This window comes from Myotis daubentonii, chromosome 3, assembly GCF_963259705.1.
Source record: "Myotis daubentonii chromosome 3, mMyoDau2.1, whole genome shotgun sequence".
Lineage (NCBI taxonomy): Eukaryota > Metazoa > Chordata > Mammalia > Chiroptera > Vespertilionidae > Myotis > Myotis daubentonii.
Window position 1 is genome coordinate 110,155,888 of NC_081842.1, and position 21,754 is coordinate 110,177,641.

The 21,754-nt window shown below is 37.2% G+C and overlaps 1 long non-coding RNA gene and 1 pseudogene across 1 annotated transcript in view; one reads left to right on the forward strand and one right to left on the reverse strand.

Moving 5' to 3' along the window:
* Positions 1–21,754, reverse strand: part of LOC132229355 (uncharacterized) — a 446,389-nt gene that overhangs the window by 294,863 nt on the left and 129,772 nt on the right. The window lies entirely within an intron of this gene.
* LOC132231878 (small ribosomal subunit protein uS15m-like) lies at positions 755–4,102 on the forward strand (annotated as a pseudogene).

Sequence of the window (21,754 nt, forward strand, 5' to 3'; positions counted from 1 at the left end):
GTTGTTGTTGTATTGAGTAGCTTCATTTTTGTGTTGTTTTTTGTTTTATCTTGCTGTATCTTATTCTGTTCTGTCAGCACCTCTATAACAGTTGGCGCAACAACATTGGGGTTGAACCTCACTGGCAGTAAGTCAGAGGGGAGATCCCTCCCAACCATGGGACATCAATAGCCAGGTCCCAATTAAAACAGAAGAGCCCAAATAATGCACACAAGGGCCATTCCTAAAGCATCCAGCTTAGGTGAATAAAGAGACTGCACCACTCAACCCCTCAAGACACTTTCCACATAAGGCTATCCCACAAAGACTGGAAGGTATAGCAATTCTATCTAATACAAAGAAGCAAATACAAAAGAAAGTTAAAATATGTAGAGAAAGAAACAATTCCCAAATGAATGAAAAGAAGGAATCTCCGGAAAAAGAACTAAATGGAGGCAAGTAACTGATCAGAAAAAGAGTTAAAGTAATGGTTATAAACGGGCTTAAAGAGCTTAATGAAAAATACAAGGAACTCAGTGGGAACTACAGCAGCATGAAAAAATATATATAAACCATTAACCATAACAAGACGGAAATGAAGAATAACATATCTGACATCAAGAATACACTGGACAGAATTAAAAGTAGATTGCATGACACAGAGGATTGAATCTGCAGTGTGGAAGACAAAGTGGAAATAAATATCCATTTAGAGAAGCAAAAAGAAAAAAGAATTAAAAAGCAGAAAGATAGTTTAAGGGAGCTCTGGGACAACATGAAAAGTAACAATATTCACATCATACAAGTGCCAGAAGATGAAAAAAGTGAGTAAGAAACAGCAAACTGTTTAAAGAAATAGTGACAGAAAATTTCCCCAACAAGGTGAATAAAAATGCCACACAAGTTAAGGCACCACAGAGAGTCCCAATCAAGATGAACCCAATGAGAGCCACACCTAGACACATCATAATTTAAATAGCAAATGTTAAAGACAAAGAATCTTAAAAGCCCAGAGGAAGTAGAAGGAAGGAAATAGTAAAGATCAGAGAGGAAATAAATGACAAAGTGGGGAGGGGGGGTGGACCAGGACAAAACAGCAATGATTCCAAGAGCTGGTTAGTTGAAGATAGATGAGGTTGATGAATCCCTAGCCAGTCTTATCAAGAAAAAACAAACAAACTAAAAGGACTGCATAACCTGCTCGGAAAGTCCATGGAAAGGCCGCCTGCCAGTGTTAGAAGACACCAGGATGAGAGCAGTGTGGAGGGTGCTGAGTTCCATTTGGACCCAGGGCCTGGAACTTGGGCTGCTGAGTGGAAGGTGTGCTGGCTTCCCTTACCTTCCCCACAGTCTCGTTCTCCAAGCTAGCCATGGATATGCCATCCATAAACCAGTTTGGCACAGCCAAGAAGCTGACCCGCCCCCTTCCACACTCATCAAAAATTACCAGAATGTCCCTAGAACTGAGCAAGTTAATGATGTCATGAAAAAACTATTTCTGCATCAAATGATATGATCATGTGAATTTTATCTTTCAATTTGTTTATGTGATGTATCATGTTTGTTGATTTGCAGATATTGTACCAGCCATTCATCTCCAGAATAAATCCCATTTGGTCAAGGTGTATGATCTTTTCAATGTATTGCTAGATGCAATTTGCTAATATTTTGTTGAGAATTTTAACATCTGTGTGCATCAGGAATATTGGCCTGTAATTCTGTTTCTTTGTAGTGTCTTTATCTGGTTTGGGGATTAGGGTAATACTGGCTCCATAGAAAGAATTTCAAAGTGTTCCACCTGCTCGTATATTTTGGAATAGTCTGAAAATGATCAGTGTTAGTTCTTCTTTAAATGTTTGGAAAAATTCCCCTGTGAAGCCATCTGAACTAAGGCTTTGGTTTGTGGAAGTGTTTTTTGTTTGTTTGTTTTTTTATTGCTGCTTCAATTTCATCAGTTGTTACTGGCCTGTTAAAATACAAACAGCATATTTCACAGAGCTAAAACAAACTCTCCAAAAATGGATATGTAAAAGAAAAGATCCTGAATAGCCTCAGCAATCCTGAGAAATAAGAACAAAGTTGGGAGAGATTACAATACCAGATATCAGGCTATATTACAAAGTCACTGTTCTCAAAACTGCCTGGCACAAGAACAGACATAATAGACCAATGGAATAGAACAGAGAATCCAGAAATTGACCCAAGCTATTATGTTCCATTAATATTTGAAAAAGAAGGCAAGAGCATATAATGAAGACAGTCACTTCAATAAATGGTGTTGGAAAAATTGGATGGACACATGCAAAAAAAAAAAAAAAAAAAGGAAAGAAAGTAGACCATCAAATTACACCAGACACAAAAATAAACTCAAAATAGATAAAAGACTTAAACATAAAATGGGAAAACATAAAAATCTTAGAAGAATCCATAGGCAGCAAAATCTCAGACATATGCCAGGGCAATTGCTTCACTGATACTGCTCCTAGAGCAATGGAAACTAAAGTGAAAATAAACACATGGGACTACATCAAAATAAAAAGCTGCTGCACAAAAAAGAAACCATCAACAAAACAAGAAAGCCCACTGCAGGGGAGAACATATTTGCCAATGTTATCACTGATAAGGGTTTAATCTCCAAAATTTATAGGGAACTCATACAACTTAACAAAAGGAAGATAAACAACCCAATCAAAAAATGGGCAACGGGTCTAAATAGATACTTTTTGAAAGTAGACATATAGAAGACCATGAGGCTTAGGAAAAAATGCTCAAAGTCACTTATCATCTGAGAGATGCAAATCAAAACGTCAATGAGATAGCATCTCAAACCTCTCAGAATGGCCATCATCAACAAATCAACAAAGGACAAGTGTTGGCGAGGATGTGGAGAAAAAGGAACCCTCGTATACTGCTGGTGGGAATGCAGACTGGTGCAGCTACTATGGAAAACAGTATGAAGTTTCCTCAAAAAACTAAAAATGGAACTCCCTTTGACCCAGTAATCCCACTTCTAGGAATATATACCAAGAAACCAGAAATTCCAACCATAAAGAATATGTGCACACCTGTGTTCAAGCAGTACAAATTACAATAGCTAAGATTTGGAAACAGCCTAAGTACCCATCAGCAGATAAGCGAATAAAAAACTGTGGCACATCTACACAATGGAATACTATGCTTCTGTAAATAAGAAAGAACTCTTACCATTTGCAACAGCATGGATGTACCTGGGGAGCATTATGCTAAGTGAAATAAGCCAGTCTGAGAAAGATAAGTATCACATGATCTCACTCATTTGTGGATATAATGAGCAACATAAACTGATGAACAAAAATTGATCCAGAGACATATAAGCATCTAACACACCAATAAACCACAGAGGGAAGGCAGGAGAGGGGTTGGAGGAGGATAAGAGATCAACCAAATGACTTGTATGCATGCATATAAGTATAAACAATGGACATAGACCCTAGTGGGGTGCAGGCCTGTGCTGGGGGTGGGAATGGGCAGGGAGAGGTCAATGGGGTGAAAAGGAGACATATGTAATATTTTCAACAACAAATAATTTTTTAAAAACAAAAGACTCTTGTCTTTTTAAATGGGGAACCCTAAGAAGAACTAAAAATCAAGAAAGAACAATTGATGAGCAAGGTTATGGTAAACCTTGCAGCCTCCAGCTCCCTGGAGGCTTGAATTGTTGCCTTGACTGTCAAGATCTGAAATTATGCAGAACACATGCAGAAACATCAAAAGGACAAAGCTCTCAAGCGCTATCTGTCAAGATCTGAAATTATGCAGAACACATGCAGAAACATCAAAAGGACAAAGCTCTCAAGCGCTATCTGCTGATGAGCATTCACCAGAGGAAAAAGATGCTCAAAAACCTCCATAAGACCAACTACAATGTCTTTGAGAAGACATGCAAGGACCGGGGATGAGTACACCTTTTTCCCTCTTTACTATGGAAGCCCACCACCACGGGGTCACCTACAAGGCTCTGTGCATTTGGGATTACCAGGAGGTTCAAAAGCTGAAGAAGCAAAAAAGGGCTATATAAGCAGCATGAACAGCAGCTGGGAAACAAGCAAGATTAATACAGAAAGCTCTTCCAAAGATGAACTAGAGGCAATCAAGGAAACACAATGAATTTGGGTAAAGTTTAAAAACAAAATAAGAAACATAGAAAAAGGACCAAGATAAAATCAGAAATGAAAGAGGTGAAGTAGTAACTGACATCACAGAAATACAAAGGATTGTAAGCAATACTATGAACAACTATAAGCAAAAAACTGGACAACCTGATAGAAATGGACAAATTCCTAGAAACATACAATCATTCAAAACTCAATGAGGAACAACCAAAAACACTGAGTAGGTTAATAACAACTGATGAAATTGAAGCAGTAATAATAATAAAAAAAATCCCAGCAAACAGTAGTCCTGGTCTGGATACTTTTACAAGAGAGTTTCACCAAACACTCAAAGAACTAAAACCTATCCTCCTCAAACTATTCTGAAAGGTTTAAGAGAAAGGAATCCTTCCAAGTTCTTTCTATTGCCGGAAGCCGGTCCATCCTTGCTGCTTGACACAGTCGCTGCAGGAAAGAAACATCTGCACAGCATATGTTTCAAGGGACCTGGCGTATATAGCATACTGTTCTTAATATGTTTGCTCCCCTTAGCGCTGTGTGTTTTAACCAAGGTCACCTCTCCAAGAAAGGTTGTTTCCCCAGGTAGGAATATTTCCCTGAAGTCAGGGAGGGGATGCCTCTCCTAGAAAGGTTGTTTCCCCAGGTAGGAATTTTTCCCTGAAGTCAGGGATGGGATGAAACTCCTTAACTAAGTGCCAGGCGGGTAGTTAATCACTACAAACAATCATGCTTAAGCTACATAATCTTTACTCCCTGGAATGGAGATAAGAAACGCCCTAACCTTTGTAATAGAAATTGACAGGATTAAAATCAACTGGGATAAATACGGATGTAACAAGACAATAAACAGCAGAACCTCTCTGGAGATCGAGACCAGAACTTCGCTGGAGATCCTGGCTAGGCTGCTGATCAACTGAACGCTGTCTCCGTGTCATTCCTTCTTCGCCGACTCCGTCTACGCCTTTGGGAACCCCTGGACCTGCTGGGGTTGGACCCCTGCATTCTATGAAGCCAGTATTACCCTAATCCAAAAAGCAGATAAAGACACTACAAAGGAAAAAAATTATGGGCCCATATCCATGATGAACATAGATGCTAAAGTACTCATCAAAATATTAGCAAATCACATCCAGCAATATTATAAAAAGATCATACACCATAACAAAATAAGATTTTTTGGGGGGAAGCAAGGCTGGTATAATATTAGCAAATTAGTAAATGTGATACATCACATAATCAAATCAAAAGTTAAAAAATCACATGATATCAATAGATGCAGGAAAAACATTCAACAAAATCCGGCACCTCTTTTTTGATAAAAACTCTCAGAAACAGAGGAATGGGGGGAATAAAGGCCATATATGAAAACCTACAGCCAACATCATACTCAATAGCCAAAGGTAAAACCATTTCTCTTAAGAACAGGAACAAGACAAGCATGTCTGCTTTCACCACTCTTATTCAACCTAGTACTGGAAGTCCTAGCCATAGCAATCAAACAAGAAGAAGAGGTAAAAGGCATCCACATTGGAAAGAAGGAAGTAAAACTGTCATTATTCGTAGATGACATGATCTTGTACATAGAAAACCCTAAAGATCCCACCAGGAACTACTAGACTTAATAAATGAATTTAGCAAGGTAGCCGGATGCAAAATCAACATCTAGAAATAGATGGCATTTTTATACACCAATAATGAATTCTCAGAAAGAGAAACTAAAAATACAATCCATTTACCACTACAACAACAAAAAAATAAAATACCTAGGAATAAACTTAACCAAGGAGGTAAAAGACCTCTATTGGGAAAACTATAGAACATTGCAAAAATAAATAGAGGAAGATACAAAAAAATAGAAATGTATACTGTGTTCCTGGATTGGAAGTATTAATGTCATTAAAGTGTCTATTTGATCCAGAGGAATCTATAGATTCAATACCATCCCTATTAAAATACCAACAGCATATTTCACAGAGCAAGAACAAATATTCCCAAAATTTGTATGGAACCATAAAAGACCCCAAATAGCTGCAGAAAACCTGAGAAAGAACAAAGTTGGAGGAATCACAATACTGGATATCAAACTATACTGCAAAGACATTATAACAAAAACAGCCCAGTATGAAAACAGGCATATAGAATAATGGAACAGAACAGAGACCCCAAAAATTGACCCAAGATATTACTCTCAATTAATATTTGACAAAGGAGTCAAGAACATACAATGGAGTAAAGACAGCCTCTTCAACAAATGGTGTTTGAAAAATTGGACAGACACATGCAAAAAGATGAAATTAAACCACCAAATTACACCATACATAAGAATAAATTCAAAATAGAGAAAAGTCTTCAGTGTAACACGTGAAAACATAAAAATCTTAGAATAAAACAGAGGCAGTAAATCTCAGACATCTCACAGAGCAGAATTATTACAGATACATATCCTAGGACAAAGGAAATAAAGGAGAAAATAAATAAATGGGACTACATCAAAATAAAAAGCTTCTGCACAACAAAAGAAACCACCATTAAAATGAAAAGGGAACCCAGTGTATGGGAGAACATATTTGCCAATGATACATCTGATATGGAGTTAATATGCAAAATATACTCAAGAAAAGGAAGAAAAACAATCCAATTTAAAACTTGGCAGAAGACCTGAATAGACATTTCTCCAAAGAGGAAATACAAATGGCTAAGAGACATATGAAAAACTGCCCAAAGTCATTAATCATCAGAAAAAGGCAAATTAAAACCCAAATGAGGTTTCACCTCACACCTATCAAAATGACTATCATCAACAAATCAACAAACAGCAAGTGCTGCCAAGGATATGGAGAAAAGGAAACACTACTTTTCTGCTTGTGGGAATGCAGATTGTTTCAGCCATTATGGAAAACAGTATGGAGTTTCCGCAAAATATAAAAAACTGGAAATTCCATTTGATGCAGCAAACCAACTTCTGGAATATATCCTAAAAACCCCAAAACACCAGTTAGTAAGGATATATTCAAAGCAGAATTATATATAATAGCTAAGATTTAGAAAGAGCCCAAATGTCCATCAGTAGATGAATGGATAAAAAAGCTGTGGGACATTTACACAATGGAATACTATGCAGCTGTAAAAAAAAAAAAAAGAGGAATCTCTTACCCTTTGGGACACCATGGCTGGACCAGAAGAATATTATGCTAAGTGAAATAAGCCAATCTGAGTAAAACAAATATCAAATGATCTCACTTATTTGTAGAATTTAATGAACAAGATGAATAGACCAACAAATTATGACCTGAAGCATGGAGACATGGGACAGACTGACATAACTTATATGAGAATGGGGGATGAGAAGATATTAACAAAAGAACTTATATACTTATATGCATAGCCCAATGACACAGTTCATAGGAAGTTGAAGGCCTGGGGGCAGGGGAGGGAGGAAAAGTAGCTGGGAGGAGGAGGGCAAAGTGGACTAAAATGGGAGATATCTGTAAAACTATCAACAATAAAAAGTAAATACATATATACATACATACATACATACATACATATATAAAAATTTCCTGAAAACAAATGAAAATGAACGCACAACAACCAAAAACATCTGGGACACAGCAAAAGCAGTTCTGAGAGGGAAGTTTATAGATTACCGGGCTACCTCAAAAAAAAATACAAAAATTAATAATGAACTGTTTAACCCTACAACTTAAATAATTAGAAAGAGAACAACAAGAATAACTCAGAGTAACTCGAACATCCATGGGCAAACTACGGCCCGCGGGCCGGATCCGGCCCGTTTGGCTGTTCTATCCGGCCCGCGGAGCTGCAAGAGCGGAGGGTTCTCTTGCTCTCCCCTCTGCTCCTTCACCAGCAGCAGTGTTAACATGTATTAGTTCACACAAACACTCCATCCATGCTTTTGTTCTGGCCCTCCGGTCCAGTTTAAGAACCCATTGTGACCCTCGAGTCAAAAAGTTTGCCCACCCCTGAACTAGAAGGAAGGAAATAAAGATTAAAGCAGAAATAAATGACATAGAGGTTAAAAAATATATAAAAATATTAATAAAACCAAGAGTTCCACATTTAATTTGTCAGAAAAATAATTCATAAAATGAGTCATACAGTTCATAAACTGGATGGATGAAAAAAATTAACAACTTATGTAAGAATCATGAAGAAATAAAGAGTGATATAGCTGCAATAAGAAACACTACGGAAAGTTTCAAAAGTAGACTGGGAGAAGCAGAGGACCAAATTAGCGAATTAGAAGACAGGGAAGCAAAACACACACCAACTAAAGTTCAATTGTAGTAAAAATTAAAAGACAGGAGGAGAGCCTAAGGGAGCTTTGGGACAACATGAAACAAAATAACATACGAATAATAGGGGGGCCAGAATGACCCCCTATTGTTCACTAAATGTGCTAGAGTGAATAAAAAAATAATAAACTAGAATCAATCATATTCTCCATGAGTTTATAATCTAATAAGAAAATTGAAACACATAATAATGACAATTTAAGGGAATATTGTATGGCTTCTATGGACCTGACATTGTACCAGGTGCCAATATTCTGGATTCTGGGAACTCACAGTTTAAAGGAATTGGCAATAATACATGCTAACAAGTTAACAGAAAAACAACCTAGAAGGACTAAAGTGATGCTACATAAAATGTGCATTATAAAAACATGGATGAGAAAATGACTAATTGAGCCAGCCAGGGATATCAGAGAGGATTGCCTATGTCTGGCATTTGGCAATTAAATTAGATTTTGAAAAATGGGTAGGATTTTGCAGGGGAGAAAATGAGGTTGATAACAGAAAGGGTATTCCAAGCAAAATAAAGAGTATATGAGCTGGACCAGCATGGATCAGTGGTTGAGTGTTGACCTGTGAATCAGGAGGAGGTCATCACAGTTCGATTCCTGGTCAGGGCATATGCCTGGGTTGTGGGTTTGATCCTCATTGTGGGGCATGCAGAAGGCAGCCAATCAATGATTCTCTTTCATCATTGATGTTTTTATCTCTCTCTCCCTCTCCCTTCCTCTCTGAAATCAATAAAAATATATTTTTTTAAAAAGAGTATGTGAGAAATTGGGGAGATGATAGATACTGGTATCCAATATTTGTCTGTTGCCCTGACATAATTATTTACTAACATCCCACCCCCTTTCACTCTTAAAAATGCTGTCTTTTAAACAATATAGGTTTATTTTGCTGTGCAGAAGACTTTATTTTGATATAGATCCATTTGTTTATTTTCTCCTTAGTTTCCTTTGCCCTAGAATATGTATCTGTAAACATATTGCTACTAGAGATGTCTGAAATTTAGCCGCCTATGGCTTCTAGGATTTCCATGGTTTCACCACTTACATTCAAGTATTTTATCCATTTTAAGTTTATAATTGTATATGGTATAAGTTGGTAGTCTAGTTTCAATTTTTTGCATGTATCTGTCCAATTTTCCCAGCACCATTTATTGAAGAGACTGTTTTGACTCCATTACGTATTTTTGCCTCCTTTGTCAAATATTAATTGAGCATAATGACTTGGGTCATTTCTGGGGTCTCTGTTCTGTTCCGTTGATCTATATGGCTCTTTCTGTGCCAGTATCAGGCTGTTTTGATTACAGTGGCTTTGTATCATAACTGGATATCTGGTATTGTGATCCCTCCACCTTTGTTCTTCTTTCTCAAGATTGCTGCAGGTATTCGGGGTCTTTTTTGGCTCCATATAAATTTTTGGAGTACTTGTTCTAGTTCTGTGAAATATGCCACTTGTATTTTAATAGAGATTGCACTAAATCTATAGATTGCTTTGGGTAGTATGAACATTTTAATGATGTTAATTATACAAATACATGAACATGATATATTCTTCCACTTATTTGTATCTTCCTTTATCTCTTTTTCAACCTCCTGTACTTTACTGCGTACAATTTTTCACGTTCTTGGTTAAGTTTATCCCTAAGTATCTTATTTTTTGTTGTTGTTGTAGTGATGGTAAATGGGATTGTTTGCTTAGTTTTTCTTTCTGATAATTTATTATTGGTGCATAAAAATGCCATCAATTGCCTTAGCTGGTTTGGCTTAGTGGATAGAGCATCAGCCTATGGACTTAAGGATTGCAGATTCAATTCTGGTCAAGGGCACATGTCCAGGTTGTGGGCTCGGTCACCAGTATGGGCCTGCAGAAGGCAGCTGATTGATGATTCTCTCTCATCATTAATGTTTCTAACTCTATCTCCCTCTCCCACCCTCTCTGAAATAATAAAAATATATTTTTTAAAATGCCATTGATTTCTGGGTGTTAATTTTGTATATTACAACATTGCCAAATTCATTTATTAAATCTAGATTTTTGGTGGGGTCTTTAGTGTTTTTTATGTACAATATGATGTTATCTGTGAATAATGACTGTTTTAGTTCTTTCCAATTGGGGTTTTTTTTATTTTCTTCTGTGATCGCCATGGTTAAAATATTAGCTGATCGGGATTCAGCAATACATGAAAAAGATCATAAACCATGACCAAGTAGGATTTATATCAAGGATACAAAGCTAGTACAATATTTGAAAATCAATAACAAAGACAAACTTCAGGACAAAAAGAGAATCTTAAAGGCTACAAGAGAGAGACAAAAGTAGACTATATATATATATATTTTTTGTTACCTACAAGGGATCTCACATTAGATTATCAAATGATTTATCAACGGAAACATATCAGGCCAGAAAGGAATGAAGGAAGTACACAAAGTGATGCAAAGCAAGGGACTGAATCCAAGAATACTCTATCCAGCAAGGCTATCCATCAAAATTCAAAGGGAAATAAGGAGCTTCACAGGCAAAAAAAAAAAAAAAAAAAAAAAAAAAAAAAAAAAAAAAAGGCTAAGGGAGTTTATCACTAGCACCCGGCAATGCAAGAAATGCTAAAGGGACTGGTACAAAAAGAAGAAATAAAAAGGGAAGAAGGAACACAGGTACAAAAAATAAAAATGGCTACAAATAGGCAAGAACATACAATGCACTCAAGACTCTCTCTTCAATAAATGGTGTTGGGAAAATTGGAAAGATACATGCAAAAAAAAATGAAACTAGAATATCAACTTACACCATACACAAAGATAAACTCAAAATGGATAAAGGACTTAAACATAAGATGGGAAACCATAAAAATATTAGAGGAATCCACAGGCAGTAAAATCTCAGATATATGCTGAAGCAATTTCTTCACTGATACAACTCCTAGGGCATTGGAAACTAAAGAGAAAATGAACAAATGGGACTACATCAAAATAAAAAGCTTTTGTACAGCAAAATAAACCATCAACAAAAGCACAAGAAAGCCCACTGCATGGGAGAACATATTTGACAATGTTATATCCAAGAAGGATTTATCTCCAAGGGAAGTCATACAACTTAACAAAAGGCAGATAAACAACCCAATCAAAAAATGGGCAAGGGACCTAAATAAATACTTTTAAAAGAAGACAGAAGGAAGGCCAAGAAACATATGAAAACATGCTCAACGTCACTAATGATCTGAGAGATGCAAATCAAAACGACAATGCAGTACCATCTCACACCTGTCAGAATAACTATCATAAACATTTCAACAAAAGACAACTGCTGACGAGGATGTGGAGAAAAGGAAACCCTAATGTACTGCTGGTGGGAATGCAGACTGGTGCAGCCACTGTGGAGAACAGTGTGGAGTTTCCTCAAAAACTAAAAATAGAACACCCTTTGAACCAGTGATCCCACTTCTAGGAATATACCCAAGCAACCAGAAACACCAATCAGAAAGGATAAATGCATCCCTATGTTCATGGCAGCACAATTTACCATAGCTAAGATTTGGAAACAGCTTAAGTACCCATCAGTAGATGAGTGGACTAAAAAACTGTGGTACATCTACACAATGGAATACTATGCTGCAGTAAAAATAGGAGTTCTTACCATTTGCAACAGCATGGATGGAACTGGAGAGCATTATGCTAAGTGAAATAAGCCAGTCAGAGAAAGATCAATATCACATGATATCACTCATTTATGGAATATAATGAACAACATAAACTGATAATCAAAAACAGATTGAGAGACACAGAAACATTGATCAGACTGTCAAACCTCAGAGGGAAGGTAGAGGAGGGTGGGGGTAGGAGGGAGAGATCAACCAAAGGATTTATATGCAAGCATATAGGCCTAACCAATGGATACAGACAACCGGGGGGTGAGGGCATGAGTGGGGGGGATGGGGTAATGTGGGGATAAGGACACATATGTAATAACTTAATAAAGAAATTTTTTAATATATTTTATTGATTTTTTACAGAGATAAATGGAGAGGGACAGAGAGTTAGAAACATCAATGAGAGAGAAACATTGATCAGCCACCTCCTGCACACCCCCCACTGGGTATGCGCCCACAACCAAAGTACATGCCCTTGACTGGAATCGAACCCGGGTCCCTTGAGTCCGCAGACCGAAGCTCTATCCACTGAGCCAAATCAGTCAGGGCAATAAAGAAATTTTTTAAAAAAAGAATTAAAATCTAAAAAAAAGCAATGGGCAATGGTCCTTAATAGATACTTTTCGAAAGCAGACAGAAGGAAGGCGAAAAGACATATGAAAACATGCTCAAAGTAACTAATTATCCAAGAGATGCAAATCAAAATGACAATGTGGTCCATATCACATCTGTCAGAATGGCTATCATCAACAAATCCAGAAACAAAAAGTGCTGGTGAGGATGCAGAGAAAAAGGAACCCTCGTGCACTGCTGGTGGGAATGCAGACTTGGTGCAGCCACTGTGGAGAACACTATGGAGTTTCCACAAACAAAAAAAACAAAACAAAAAATGGAACTCCCATTTGACCCAGTGATCCCACTTCTAGGAAAATATCCCAAAAAACTATAAACACCAATCAGAAAGGATAGTTGCATCTCTATGTTCATAGTAGCACACTATACCATAGCTAAGATTTAGAAACAATCTAAGTGCCCATCAGCAGATGAGTGGAATAAAAAAAACTGTGGTACATCTACACAATGGAATACTAACCTGTGATAATAAAAATAAAAAGAAGGAATTCTTACCATTTGCAACAGCATGGATGGAACGGGAAAGCATTATGCTGAGTGAAATAAGCCTTTCAGAGAAAGATAAATATCACATGATCTTACTTATTAGTGGAATATAATGAACAATATAAACTGATGGGGAAAAAAACAGATACAGAGACAGTGAAGCATCACTCAAATGCTCAAACCTCAGAGGGAAGGTAGGGAAGGGTCAGGTTAAGGGGGAGAGATCAACCAAAGGGCTTGTATGCATGGATATAAGCCTAATCAATGGACACAGACATCAGGGTGGTAGGACATGACTGGTGCAGAGGGGGGAGGCAATGGAGAGATATGGACACATATGTAATATGTTAATCAATAAAGAAAAAATTTAAATGGCTACAAACAGTTATCTATCAATAATAACATTAAACATAAAAGGACTAAATGCTACAATCAAAAGACATCAAGTGGCTGAATGGATAAGAAAAGATGACTGATAGATATGCTGTTTACAAAAGACACACCTCAGAACAAGGGACTCACACAGACTGAAAGTGAAGGGATGAAAAAAAAACTTTCAGACAATTGGAAATGAAAAAAAAAAAAAAAAACCTGGGGAGCAATACTTATATCTGACAAAATAGACCTAAAGTGAAGGTCATAACAAAAGTATCACTTCATAATACTAAAGGGATCGATGCAGCAAGAGGATATAACCCTGGTAAACATATATGCACCCAATTCAGGAGCATTAAAATACATTTAAAAAAAAAACCTGGAAGATATCAGAAGAGAGATCGACAACATTACAATCATAGTAGGGGACTTTAATACCCCACTGACATCACTGGATATATCCTCTAAATAAAAAAATAGCAAAGAAACAGCAATCCTAAATGACTCATAAGATCAAATGGCCTTAATTGATATCTTCAGAACATTTCACCCCAAAGCCACAGAATATACATTCTTCTCAATGGACATGGGACATTTTACAGGATAGACCACATATTGGGTCACAGGCAAAGTCTCTCCAAATTCAAGAAGATTTAAATCATATCAAGCATCTTCTCAGACCACAGTGGCATAAAATTAGAAATAAACTACAATAAAAACAATCTAAAAAATTCAAACACTTCGAAGCTGAATCGCATGCTGTTAAACAATGATTGGGTTACCAAAGAGATCAAAGAAGAAATTAAAAACATCCTGGAAAGAATGACAATGAAAACACAACAATCCAAAATCTACGGGACACAGTGATACAGTCCTGAGAGGGAAGTTTATAGCTCTACAGGACTACCAAATAAAACAAGAAAACATTGTAATAAATTATCTAACCCTACAACATAAAGAATTAGAATGAGCAATGAGAAAAGCCCAGAGTGAGCAGAAGAAAGGAAATAATAAATATCAGTGCAGAAATATGTGACATAGAGAAAAAAATTACAAATGATCAATGAAACCAAGAGCTGGTTCTTTGAAAGGATAAAGAAGATTGATGGACCTCTAGACAGGCTCACCAAGAAGCAAACAGACAGGTCTAAAATAAACAAAATCAGAAATGAAAGAGGCGAAATAACAACAGAACCCACAGAAATACAAAGGATTTAAAAAAATACTACAAACAACTCTATTCCAATAAACTAGACAACCTAAAGGAAATGGACATATCCATAGAAAAAATACAACCTTCCAAAACTCAATCAGGAAGAATCTAAAAATCTCAATAGGCCAATAACTATGGAATAAATTGAAGCAGCCAAAAAAAGCTTCCAGCAAATAAAACCTGGGGCAGAGAGACTCACAGGGAAGTTTCACCAAATAATCAAAGAAGAACTAAAACCTATCTTCCTCAGACTATTCCAAAAAATTCAAGAGGAAGGAATACTTCCAAGCTCATTCTATGAAGACAGCATTACCCTAATATCAAAACCAGTTAAAGACAACACAAATAAGAATTACAGGCCAATATCCCTCATGAACATACATGCCAAAATCCTCAACAAAATTGTAGCAAATTGGATCCAGCATTACAGTGGAAAGATCATAGACCATGACAAAGTAGGATTTATTCCAGGGATGCAAAGATGGTACAATATGTGCAAATCCATAAATGTGACACATCACATAAATAAATTGAGAGATAAAAATCACATACTCATGTCAATTGATGCAGAAAGAGCATTTGACAAAATCCAACAACCTTTCTTGATTAAACCTTCAGCAAAGTGGGAATAGAGGGATCATACGTCAACATAATAAAGGCCTTATATGACAAACCTACAGCCAACATCATACTCAATGGGAAAAAACTAAAAACCATTTCCCCTAAGAATAGGAACAAGTTTTCAATCCCAGCAACAACACAGAGCGGGTAACTATTAAGGAACCAACTCTGGGCAGTGGACTTCCCCAAACCAGTTTTAAGTGCAATAGAAACGATAAACCCAAGCTACTGGACAGAGAGGCCCTATAGCCTCGGAGGCCACCCAGAGGCTGAGCCACAAACTGACTCTTAGCTAAATACAAATTAAGGCAGTCTGGGAAACAAATACGGCCTGCTTTAAAATCAGGACTGTGGTTTACAACACAGAGGATCAGTGTATCGCAGGGAAATTCAACACTCTCCTGAATACCTGACAGGACTAAGGCGAGCCAGACTGACGAGTAGAAGAACCTAAGGACCTTCACTACTGCAAATTTTTTTTTTCTTCAAATTTTTTTTCTTTTTTTTCTTCCTTTTTCTTTTTTCACCTAACTAAGAAACCAATTTTTTTTTCTTTTTCCATCACCTGATTTTACCCTTTTAATTACTACATTTTTATTTTTAACCAGTATTATTACTGCTACCATTTTACCATTTTTTAAAGTGCTCTTGATATTATTGGTTGTTTCTAGTTTGCATTCACCTCCAGGGAGCTGTTGCTGGAATTTGTTGGGATTAGTGGCGGTTCTATAGGAGTTTTGTCCTCATCTACAAAGTCTCTTCCCCTCTTCTACTTCATTCTCTCTTTTTGCTTTTTCTTTCTCTTTTTTATCTCTTTTCTTTCCCCCTCCTTTTTCCCAATTTCATTTTTGCTCTCCTTTTTTTTATTCCCTACTTTTCTTTTTTCTCTTTTATCTTTTTCTCTTCTTTCTTCCTTATCACCTAATTCTCTTAATTCGGGTGGTCACCTTTATTTGGGGTTATTAATATCGTGAATATATTTGTGTTTAGTGCCTGGTACGTGGTGCCTTGTTGTGTTGTAATTTTGTGCCTTTAAATCAACGCAGCAGATCCAAGCAACAGCAGCCTCCTGAGCACCACACCCTCTGTCTGAGGAATGGCAGCTGTATGTGAAGCCTCCCCCCACCAGCCAGAAGAGCCACCACAGCTGTGAACAGCACCCACCAGAGGAGCTGCTGCTAACTGAGGAACAGCTGCTACCGCAGGTGCCCGAGGAGCAACCACAGCCCAAGGAGCCACTGCCAACCAGGGAGCAGCCACTGAAAGACTCAACGTCTAGATATGTCAGTGAGATCAAACATGGGTAGACAAAGAAACCCCCAAAGGAAAGAGAAGGAGGACTCTCCAGAAAAGCAGCCTTAGCTGCTTGCAACATGAGGCATGCAACATGACAGAAAAAGAATTCAGAATAAGGGTCCTAGAATGCATAAACCGGATGGAGGAAAAAATCAACAACTTCTGCAAGAAGCTAGAAGAAACAGATGAAAAAGTCAACTACGTATGCAAGAATCAAGAAGAAAAAGATGAAAAAATCAATAACATATGGAAGAAGCTAGAAGAAACAGATGAAAAAATCAACAACTTAAGTAAGACCCAAGAAGAAATGAAGAGTGATATAGCTGCAATAAAAAACACCATTGATCAAAAGTTTATAATGGTCTCTATTATCCATGAATGAGTGAGATCATGTGGTATTTTTCCTTCATTGACTGGCTTATTTCACTTAGCATAATGCTCTCCAGTTCCATCCATGCCGTTGCTAATGGTAAGAGTTCCTTCCTTTTTAGAGCAGCATAGGATTCCATCGTATAGATGTACCACAGTTTTCTAATCCATTCATCTACTGATGGGCACTTAGGCTGTGTCCAGATCTTAGCTATGGTGAATTGTGCTGCTATGAACATAGGGGTGCATATATCCTTTCTGATTGGTGTTTCTGGTTTCTTGGGATATATTCCTAGAAGTGGGATCACAGGGTCAAATGGGAGTTCCATTTTCAGTTTTTTGAGGAAACTCCATACTGTCTTCCATAGTGGCTGCACCAGTCTGCATTCCCACCAGCAGTGCACAAGTGTTCCTTTTTCTCCACATCCTCTCCAGCACTTGTCGTTTGTTGATTTGTTGATGATAGCCAGTCTGACAGGTGTGAGATGGTACCTCATTGTTGTTTTGATTTGCATCTCTCAGATGATTAGTGACTTTGAGCATGTTTTCATATGTCTCTTGGCTTTCTGAATGTCCTCTTTTGAAAGGTGTCTATTTAGGTCCTTTGCCCATTTTTTGATTGGATTGTTTATCTTCCTTTTGTTAAGTTGTATGAGTTCCCTATATATTTTGAACAATAATAGATAAAGAGGCAGAGCTGCCTCAAACAGATTGTCAAACTGCAGCGGGAACGCCGGGGAGGGTGGGGGTGCAGGAGGTAGGGGGGTAAGAGATCAACCAAAGGACTTGTATGCATGCATATAAGCATAACCAATGGACATAAGACACCGGGGGATAGGGGAAGCTAGGGGACTGTCTAGGGCGGGGGGAAAAATGGACACATATGTAATACCCTTTGTAATACTTTAAGCAATAAAAATAAATAAATAAATAAATAAAAAAATAAATAAAAAAACACCATTGAAAGTATCAAGAGTAGACTAGGAGAAGCGGAGGACCGAATTAGTGAATTAGAAGACAAGGAAGCAAAACACACCCAAACTGTACTGCAATTGGAGAAAAAAATTAAAAGACAGGAGGAGAGCCTATGGGAGCTTTGGGACAACATGAAATGAAACAACATACGAATAATCAAATAATTGGGGTGCCTGAACAACAAAAAGATGAACGAGGATTAGAAAACCTATTTGAAGAAATAATATAAGAAAACTTCTTGAGGTGGGGAAGAAAAAAGTAACTCAAGCCCAGAGAGTCCCAAACAAGGTGAACCCGAAAAGACCCATACCAAGCAAGACACATCATAATTACCATGGCAAATGTTCAGGACAAAGACAGAATCTTACAGGCTGCAAGAGAGAGATGGAAAGTTACATACAAGGGATCTCCCATTAGATTATCAAAAGATTTCTCAACAAAAACACATCAGGCGAGAAAAGAATGGATGGAAATTTACAAAGTGATGCAAAGCAAAGGACTGAATCCAAGAATACTCTATCCAGCAAGGCTATCATTCAAAATTGAAGGGGAAATAAGAAGCTTCACAGACAAAAAAAGGCTAAGGGAGTTTATCACCACCAAGCCAGCAATGCAAGGAATGCTAAAGAGACTGGTATAAAAAGAAGAAATAAAAAGCTCAGAAAGAAAAAAGCCACACACACAAAAAGAAACAGCTACAAACAAGTAGCTTTCAAGAATAACTTTAAACATAAATGGACTAAATGCTCCAACCAAAAGACATCGAGTGGCTGAATGGATAAAAAATCATGACCCATACATTTGCTGTCTACAAGAGACCCACCTCATTAGAATGGACTCACACAGACTGAAAGTCAAGGGATGGAAAAATATCTTTCAGGCAAATGGAAAGGAAAAGAAAGCTGGGGTAGCAATACTTATATCGGACAGATTAGACCTCAAAGTGAAGGCCATAACAAGAGATAAGGAGGCCACTTCATAATACTAAAGGGATCAATACAACAAGAAGATATAACCCTGGTAAACATATATGCACCCAATGCAGGAGCACCCAAATTCATAAAAAAAAAACTCCTGGAAGATATCAAAGGAGAGATCAACAACAATACAATCATAGTAGGGGACTTTAATACACCACTGACAGCAATGGATAAGTCCTCTAACCAAACAATCAGCAAAGAAGCAGCAATCCTAAATGACTCACTAGATCAGATAGACATCTTCAGAACACTTCACCCCAAAGCCATGGAATATACATTCTACTCAAGTGCTCATAAGACATATTCAAAAATAGACCATGTATTGGGTCACAAGCAAAGTATCCCCAAATTCAAGAAAATTGAAATCATATAAAGCATCTTCTCAGACCACAATGGCATAATATTAGAAATAAACTACAATAAAAACAACCCAAAATACTCAAACACCTGGAAGCTGAATAGCATGCTATTAAATATTGATTGGGTTACCAATGAGATCAAAGAAGAAATTAAAAACATCCTGGAAACTAATGACAATAAAAACACAACAATCCAAAACCTATGGGACACAATGAAAGCAGTCCTGAGAGGGAAGTTTATAGCTCTACAGGCCTATCTCAAAAAACAAGAAAAAATGGTAGTAAATCATCTAACTCTACAACTCAAAGAATTAGAAAGAGAGCAACAAGAAAACCCCAGAGTGAGCAGAAGGAAGGAGATAATAAAGATTAGAGCAGAAATAAATGACATAGAGACCAAAAAAACAATACAGAAAATCAATGAAACCAAGAGCTGGTTCTTTGAAAGGATAAACAAGATTGACAAAACTCTGGCCAGACTCACCAAAAGCAAAGAGAGAGGACCCAAATAAACAAAATCAGAAACGATAGAGGCGAAATAACAACAGACCCCACAGAAATACAAATGATTGTTAAAAAATACTATGGACAGCTCTACTCCAACAAACTAGACAACCTGGAGGAAATGGACAAATTCCTAGAAAAATACAACATTCCAAAACTCAATCAGGAAGAAACTAAAAACTTCAACAGGCCAATAACTATGGAACAAATTGAAGCAGTCATCAAAAAGCTTCCATCAAACAAAAGCCCAGGACCAGATGGCTTCACAGGGGAGTTTTACAAAACATTCAAGGAAGAACTAAAACCTATCCTCCTCAGACTACTACAAAAAATTCAAGAGGAAGGAACACTTCCAAGCTCATTCTATGAAGCCAGCATCATCCTAATACCAAAACCAGGTAAACACAACACAATGAAAGAGAATTACAGGCCAATATCCCTCATGAACATAGATGCCAAAATCCTCAACAAAATCTTAGCAAATCGGATCCAGCAGTACATCAGAAAGATCATACACCATGACCAAGTAGGATTTATCCCAGGGATGCAAGGATGGTACAATATCCGCAAATCAATAAACGTGATACATCACATAAACAAATGGAAAGAAAAAAAACCACATGGTCATGTCAATTGATGAAGAGAAAGCATTTGACAAAATTCAACACCCATTTTTGATAAAAACTCTCAGTAAGGCGGGAGTAGAAGGATCATACCTCAACATAATAAAAGCCATATATGACAGGCCCACAGCCAACATCATACTCAATGGACAAAAACTAACACCATTTCCCCTAAGAACAGGAACAAGACAGGGATGCCCCCTCTCACCACTACTGTTCAACATAGTACTGGAAGTGTTAGCCATTGCAATTAGGCAAGAAGAAGAAATAAAAGGCATCCAAATTGGAAAAGAGGAAGTAAAACTTTCCTTATTTGTAGATGACATGATATTATACATACAAAACCCTAGAGATCCATCAAAAAGCTACTAGACTTAATACATGAATTTGGCAATGTAGCAGGATACAAAATTAACCCCACGAGATCTGAGGCATTTCTATACACCAATAGTGAACTTTCAGAAAGAGAGATTATAAAAACAACCCCATTTACCATCGCACCAAAAAATTAAGGTACCTAGGAATAAACTTAACTAAAGAGGTAGAAGACCTCTACTCAGAAAACTACAGGAGGTTGAAAAAAGAGATAGAGGAAGACATAAACAGATGGAAGAACATACCGTGTTCATGGATTGGTAGAATCAACATCATTAAAATGTCCATAATACCCAAAGCAATCTATAAATTCAACGCACTTCCCATTAAAATACCAATGGCATACTTCACAGATCTAGAACGAACTCTCCAAAAATTCATCTGGAATAAAAGAAGACCCCGAATAGCTGCAGCAATCCTAAAAAAGAACAAAGTAGGTGAATCTCAATACCAGATATCAAGATGTATTACAAAGCCACTGTTCTCAAAACTGCCTGGTACTGGCACAAGAACAGGCATCTAGATCAATGGAATAGAATAGAGAGCCCAGAAATTGGCCTGAACCAATATGCTCAATTAATATTTGACAAAGGAGGCAAGAACATACAATGGAGCCAAGATAGTCTCTTCAATAAATGGTGTTGGGAAAATTGGACAGATATATGCAAGAAAATGAAACTAGACCACCAACTTACACCATACACAAAAATAAACTCAAAATGGATAAAAGACTTAAATGTACGACAGGAAACCATAAAAATTCTAGAAGAATCCAAAAGCAACAAAATCTCAGACATATGCCGAAGCAATTTCTTCACTGATACAGCTCCTAGGGCACTTGAAA